This window comes from Narcine bancroftii, chromosome 2 (genome assembly GCF_036971445.1).
Source record: "Narcine bancroftii isolate sNarBan1 chromosome 2, sNarBan1.hap1, whole genome shotgun sequence".
NCBI classification, from domain to species: domain Eukaryota; kingdom Metazoa; phylum Chordata; class Chondrichthyes; order Torpediniformes; family Narcinidae; genus Narcine; species Narcine bancroftii.
In genome coordinates, this window is record NC_091470.1 from 75,262,907 (window position 1) to 75,269,763 (window position 6,857).

General features: G+C 40.9%; 1 long non-coding RNA gene across 1 annotated transcript; it reads right to left on the bottom strand.

The window, feature by feature from the left end:
• Window positions 1–4,808: 4,808 nt before the first annotated feature.
• On the bottom strand, window positions 4,809–6,077 carry LOC138753756 (uncharacterized). Its single transcript, XR_011351407.1, has 2 exons — window positions 5,973–6,077; window positions 4,809–5,103 (listed from the first exon to the last, which is right to left on the bottom strand). It is a non-coding gene; the product is annotated as an uncharacterized lncRNA (long non-coding RNA).
• Window positions 6,078–6,857: the final 780 nt, after the last annotated feature.

Genomic DNA, 6,857 nt, shown 5'->3' on the forward strand with positions numbered 1-6,857 from the left:
AGTAGCTAGCTGATGGTAATGTCATTGAATGCCATGGATAAGTTGTAGATTCTCACTTATTGGAGATGACCATTACCCTGGCCTTTCTGATGAAATTATTACTTGGGGCAATAGCCCATGCTTGAACTAATTTAGGCTTGTGTATGAGCTACTTCAATTTGCTAAGTAAAATTGAACATTGTGCAACCATCAGCAAATATTCCCACTTGTGATGGAATGCATCCACAACACTCTGAAATTTTGACTTTCAATATCCAGAACTGCAAGGGCTTGGGAAACCTCTCTCCATGCCCCTCTCCTTGTCATACAATTACTCCAACTTTTTTCCCCTCACACATGGTGGGTCAAAATTATGGAATGGTGAGCATGCTGGGAGTGCCAACACTGCATGGACTGTAGTGGTTTAACAATGGGACTCTCAGCCATTTTTGGGAGAGGGCAATAAATTGACCGACTAGCCAGGGACGTCTGTATTATGAATAATTAAAACAAGCATATTTTTCTTTCTCACTTTCCTGGAGTACATCACTAATGACGAACAAACCTCAAAACCATATAGGTAAAATAATTCCAATCAGGAATATTTTTCTTTAAATTAGATTGTGAAAATTTCCTGTCATGCCAACCAGTCCAGGATGGCTCACTGAACTATTGGCACACAAAAAACTAGAAAAAGGATAAGTGTTGTCTTACAATACAGATACAATCTCAACAGATTCTTCAGACCCTCCTATAACTACTATGAGCAGGATCGTTTCAATCCTGCAACCCCCCTGCTGTCAATAAAACAAAAAGAAAAGCTTCGGAAGCCACTATCCAACCAGAAACAGTCTCACTTGGTGCAGACCTTCTAGCTGCAAACAATGGAGACAGAAACCTGGACCCTACTGATATAATTTCACCAGGTGTAGTCTTACTAGGACAAATCTCAGACCATCCCGAGGCAGGCTCACCAGGACATTCTCTGAATTGCCATATTCTACTTTTCAGCTGATGGATAACTTTTGTGGTCAGATGAATTATAATCAATTACAATTCAGAAGGACTGCCCCTTTTGGAAAATGAAGCAGATCAATGTCTTTGTTCTCATGGAGTGGCTTGTCAGTATTTGATGCCAATAAACCATGCAATCTGTACAATTGTACATTTATATGGTCCCAGAAAGGCAACTACAAATAGAAGGGCTCAGGCCCAAAATACCAGTAATATATCTTTACCTCCTATGAAGATTGCAAGTTCCTCCAGCATTTCTGTGTCAAGTACAAACTCAAATGATTCCAATTGAGAAAATAGTCGAAAGGAGGCAACAAGTACCAGGTAACAAAAAAAATGTGGAATAGAATGATCATACAAAATTCCGCTCTGCAGAATTAAATGCTGCTATAAAATCCCTGATTCACAGCTTATGGCATCACCAAATGATGTATATAACCTTGCACTTATCAGAAATAATTGCATGGAAGCGACCAGAACAACTTCTATTTTTAAGAGTAAAAAAACAAAAATGAACTTTAAATCAAAGATGAAGATGTTAGGACAGACTTAATCAAAGAAGCAAGTTTTCAGAGGGTGAGAGAGAGGTAACAGATTTATGGGAAACTAATGTGGATCTTGGGCTTTGATAAGAGAAAGTAGAGCTGCCAAAATTGGAAATGGAAAGTGGTATTTCCCAAGAGGCCAAAAGTGGAGGAGCACACAATATGAGGGACTAAGTAGTTTGGGGATTTGAACAGAAGGCTAAACATTTTAGTCAACATCCACGGGAAAGTCTGGGACAATAAATAGACAACATCAAGTGCAAATTTTATTCTTAGTTAAATATGGTGACAGGAAAGAGAGGAGGAATGTCAATGAAAGGTATATTCTTTTTTAGCCTTTGCATACTCTCTATGATATGGATCAGATAGCTCTGCAACTGTTACCCAAAAACACTGTTCGAATGTCAGGGTGGGCAGAATTAAACCCCATGAGCAAATTCCTTACTGTAACTTCCAGGCCAGAGCAAGAAGAGCAGGCATTTCAACCAGGCATCCTAATTTTGAGAGATTGAGAGAGCGAAAACGATAAAATAGAACTGCTTTGAACAATCAACATCAAAAGGAAGTGCTGGTCCTGCTGCTTTGTTCAATTGGTACCATCCTCCCTGGGCCTGTTCCAATGAGTTGTGCAGACTCAAGAGCTCAAAAGATAAAGGAATGGCTCGATCACAAAAATGGAGTCACCATCACAATTATCTTTGTTAGTTGCCACGACAAATGCAGACATTGCTCAATGGCTTCTCTTTCACCTCTTAGTTAAAAGGATGTTTGTTCAAGTTCCGCTCCAGAAACGAGCACAAAGCCGAGGCTGGCTCACTGTGCTGCACTGTCAGAGACAGACTTCAGGGGAGAAACTGAGACCTGTCCATTTGGCTATACATAAATTATCTCATGGAATTATTTTAATTCAGCAATCAATCCCTGTAACCCTGGTCCATATTTATACTTCAATCAATTTCAGTCACCAGGGGTGCAGTGCTAATTTTTTAGGAGCTGGAGCTCACCAAAAAACAGCAACAAGTAGGTGGCAGAGCCTCCCCAGGAGGTGCCTGGAGCCACCCCATGAGGTGCCGGAGCTGCACTGCAGTGAGCTCCGGCAGTACTGCACCCCTCTCACATTACTTTCTAGGGCCTTGCTATCTGAAAATTATTTGCTGGATATTACACTATATTTTAAAAATATACATCACTGATCTTTAAAGGAGGGGACAGGTAAAAATGCTGGAATCTATGATGATTGGTGCTTTCTCGATGAAGAGCTCAAAATAGCCAACAAGCCATTCTTGGTTCTATCTCAGAATCAGAATGTTTTTTATTGACATGAACAAGTCATGAAATTTGGTGTTTTTCAGCAGAAAATCATTTATATTAAAACCATCTTACAATATTACTATAAAAAATAAAAATAGTACTGCACAAAAAGTAAGGCCGTGTCTTTGGTTCAGGGATTATTCAGGAATCTGATGGTGGTGGGGAAGAAGCCATTATGTGCTCATCTTTAGGCTCTTCTACCTTTTCCCTGATGGTAGCAGAGTGAAGAGGGCATGGCCTGGGTGGTGGGGGCCTTTGAGGGTAGAGGCTGCCTTTTTTAAGATACTGCCTCATGTAGATGTCCTTGACGTAGTGAAGTCTGGTGCCTGTGATGTTGCAGGCCGAGTTTACAACCCTCTTGAGTTTATTCTTGTCCCGAGAGTTGGCACTTCCATACCAGGCAGTGATACAACTGGTCAGAATGTTCTCCATGGTACACCTATAGAGGTTTATTAGAATCTACGGTGACATACTCAATCTCCTCAGACATCTCACAAAGTATAGCTGCTGGCAAGCCTTCTTTGTGATTACATCAATGTGGAGGCTCCAGTTCAGATCCTCAGAGAGGTTGACACCCAGGAATTTGATGTTCTTGACCCTCTCCACTATTGAGCCCTTGACAAGGACTGGAACATGTTCCCCTGACTTCCTTCTGGTCCACAATCATCTCCTTGGTTTTGCTGATGTTGAGCACAAGTTTGTTGTCATTCCACCATTCAAGGAGCCGATCTATCTCCCTCCTGTACGCTTCTTCATTGCTGTTTGTGATTCTGCCGACAACTGTGGTGTTAACAGCAAACTTGTAGATAGCATTGGAATTGTGCCTGGCCACACAGTCGTGGGTATATAATGAGTAGAACAGAGGGCTGAGCACGCATCCTTGGTGTGCACCTGTGCTGATGAGCAGTGAGGAGGAGATGTTGCTTCTAATTCGTACTGACTGTGGCCTTCTGAAGAGAAAATTAAGTATCCAGTTGTGGGGAGTGGGGTGGGGGGATACTGAGGCCTAGAGTTTGTAGCTTCTTAACCAGCACTGAGGGAATAATGGTATTGAAGGACAAGCTGTAGTTGATGAAGAGCAGCCGTTTGTATGAATTGCTATTTTCGAGGTGATCCACATCTGAGTAGAGAGCCAGCAATATTGCATCTGCTCTGGAGCGATTGTGATGATGGGTACATGTTAAATCTGCTATGACCAGCCTTTCAAAGCAAGTTAGTGCTACTGGGCAATAGTTATTGAGGTAGCCCATGCTACTCTTCTTGGGTACCAGGATTATTGATGCCCTTTTGAAGCAGGTGGGAACCCCTGACTGCAGTGATGAGAGGTTGAAAATGTCTGTGAACCCTCCAGCTAGTCCTTTTTTTATTACCCCACTACTCATTTCCTGCACCATCCTGAAAAACACCCATTTATTTCTCCTCTCCATTTCCTGTCTGTTAACTAGCTTTCAATTAATGTCGGTATCTTATCTCTCCATCCCATGTGCTTTAATTTTGCACGTTAATCTCTTAAGTGAGACCTTCAGAACCAACTGGAACATTTTAATGCTACTGTTGTCTAGCTGAATGACCTGTCATTCCATTTTCTCCTTACCTTTTTTTATATGGGAGGATACTTGCCATTCTGAAATTTTAGGGATTGTTCTGTGACCTTAGAAAGTTGCAAGTTGAAAACCAACACTTCCACTACTTTAACTATTAACCAAACTCAAAAATGAGGCTTTTCTGGATGTTGAGACTAACTATCCTTAAGGGATCTTACAAAAACAGAACATCAGATGATCAAGTTATTTCCAGAAACTTCCTATGCATAAAGCATGTTTCCAACAATGAAAACACTTCAAAAGCAAAAGCTCCCAGATATACAGTGTCCCATAAAGTTTGGGACAAAGACATTTTTTTCCTTTTTTTGCCCCAGTGCTCCAGTTTTAAATTTGTCATCATACAATTCACATGTGATTAAAGTGCACATACCAGATTTTATTCAAGGTTATTTGTTTACATTTTGATTTGACTATGTAGGAATTACAGCACTTTTTATACATAGTTCCCCGATTTTAGGGCACCATAATGTTTGGGACATTTGGCTTCACAGGTGATTACTCAGGTACTATATTTTTAATTGCTTCATTGGTGCAGGTATAAGAGAGCTTGGCTTGCTTCTAAGCTTTTGATCACCTTTGGAGTTTGTAGTTGCCATTTTTCAATGAGGATGAGAGTTGGACCAATGGAAGTCAAAGAATCCATTATGAGGCTGAAAAACAAGAACAAAACAGTCAGAGACATTGCCAAAACCTTAGGATTACCAAAATCAACAGTTTGGAGCATCATTAAGAAGAAAGAGTGAACTGGTGAGCTCAATAATCACAAGGGCCAAGGAAGACCTTCACTGCTGATAACAGAAGAATTTTCATCATAATGAAAAAAAACCCCCAACAGATCAGAAACGCTCTTCAGGAGGCAGGTGAGGATGTGTCAATGACTACTGTCCACAGAAGACTTCATGAAAATAAATACAGAGGCTATACTGCAAGATGAAAATCACTAGTTCACCATAGAAACACACTGGTCAGATTGCAGTTTGCCAAGAAGCATTTAAAAGAGCCTACAGAATTCTGGAAAAAGGTCTTGTGGACAGATTAGACTAAGATGAACCTGTTCTAGGTTATGATGGCAAGAATAAAGTTTGGAGGTGTAAAGGAACTGCCCATTATCCAAAGCACACCACCTGATTTGTGAAATATGGTGGTGGGGTGTTATGGCCTAGACATGCATGGCATGTATACATATCTTCAATGATAATGCAAATGCTGACGACAGGAGTAAAATTAATTCTGAGGAGTTCAGAAACATCTTAACTGGTCAAGTTCAAGCAAATGCCTCCAAACTCATTGGTCAGTGCTTCATCCTACAGCAAGACAATGATCCTGAAAATACTGCTAAAGCAACAAAGGAATTTTTCCAAGGTAAAAACTGGAAAATTCTTGAATGGCCAAATCAGTCACTCATTCAAAATCCAATTGAGTATGCCTTCCATATGCTAAAGAGAAAACTTAATGGAACAAGCCCCCGAAACAAGCAAGAGCTGAAGATGGCTGCAGTAGAGGCCTGGCAGAGGATCACCTGAGAAGATACTCAGCACCTGGTGATGTCGATGAATCACAGACTTCAAGCAGTCATTGCATGCAAGGGATAGACAACAAAGTACTAAACATGACTACTTTAATACCATTGTGATGTCCCAAATATTATGATGCCCTGAAATGAGGGACTACCTTTTGTATAAAAAGTGCTGTGATTTCTACATGATTAAACTAAAATAAAATCTGGAATGTGCACTTTAATTACATGTGAATTGTTTAATTACAAATTTAAAACTGTGGAGCACAGGGGCAAATAAAGGAAAAAAGTAGATTTGTACCTGGGTTTAGGTGTTTTAAAAAGAATAGGATTCGATGTAGAAAAGGTTGGAGGAGGGGGAAAAGTAGTATTACTGGTCAGGAATAGTATCATGGCTATAGAAGGGGAGGACGCTGGAGAGGGAGTGTCCACTGAGTCGGCGTGGGTGGAAGTCATAAATAGGAAGGGAGCTATCATTGTGCTGGAAGTGGTCCATAGGCCCCCAAATAGTAGATAAGCAGGCAGATTTTGGAATGGTGTGGGAAATACAGGGTTGTAGTTATGGGTGATTTCAACTTCCCTAATATTGACTGGCACCTTCTAACTGCAAGAGGGATAGATGGGGCTGAATTTGTCAAGTGCGTACAAGAAGGATTCCTGACACAGCATGTGAACCAGCTGACTAGATGAGAGGCCATACTGGATCCGGTTCTGGTAAAGGAACTTGGTCAGGTAGCAGACCTCTCGGTGGGGTAGCATTTTGGTGAGAGTGACCATGACTCCTTTAGCTTCAACATAGCTATGGAAAAAGATATGAACAGTCAAACTGGGAAAGTGCTTAATTGGGGAAGACCTAATTATGAAGGAACGAGGCAGGAACTAGCGCAA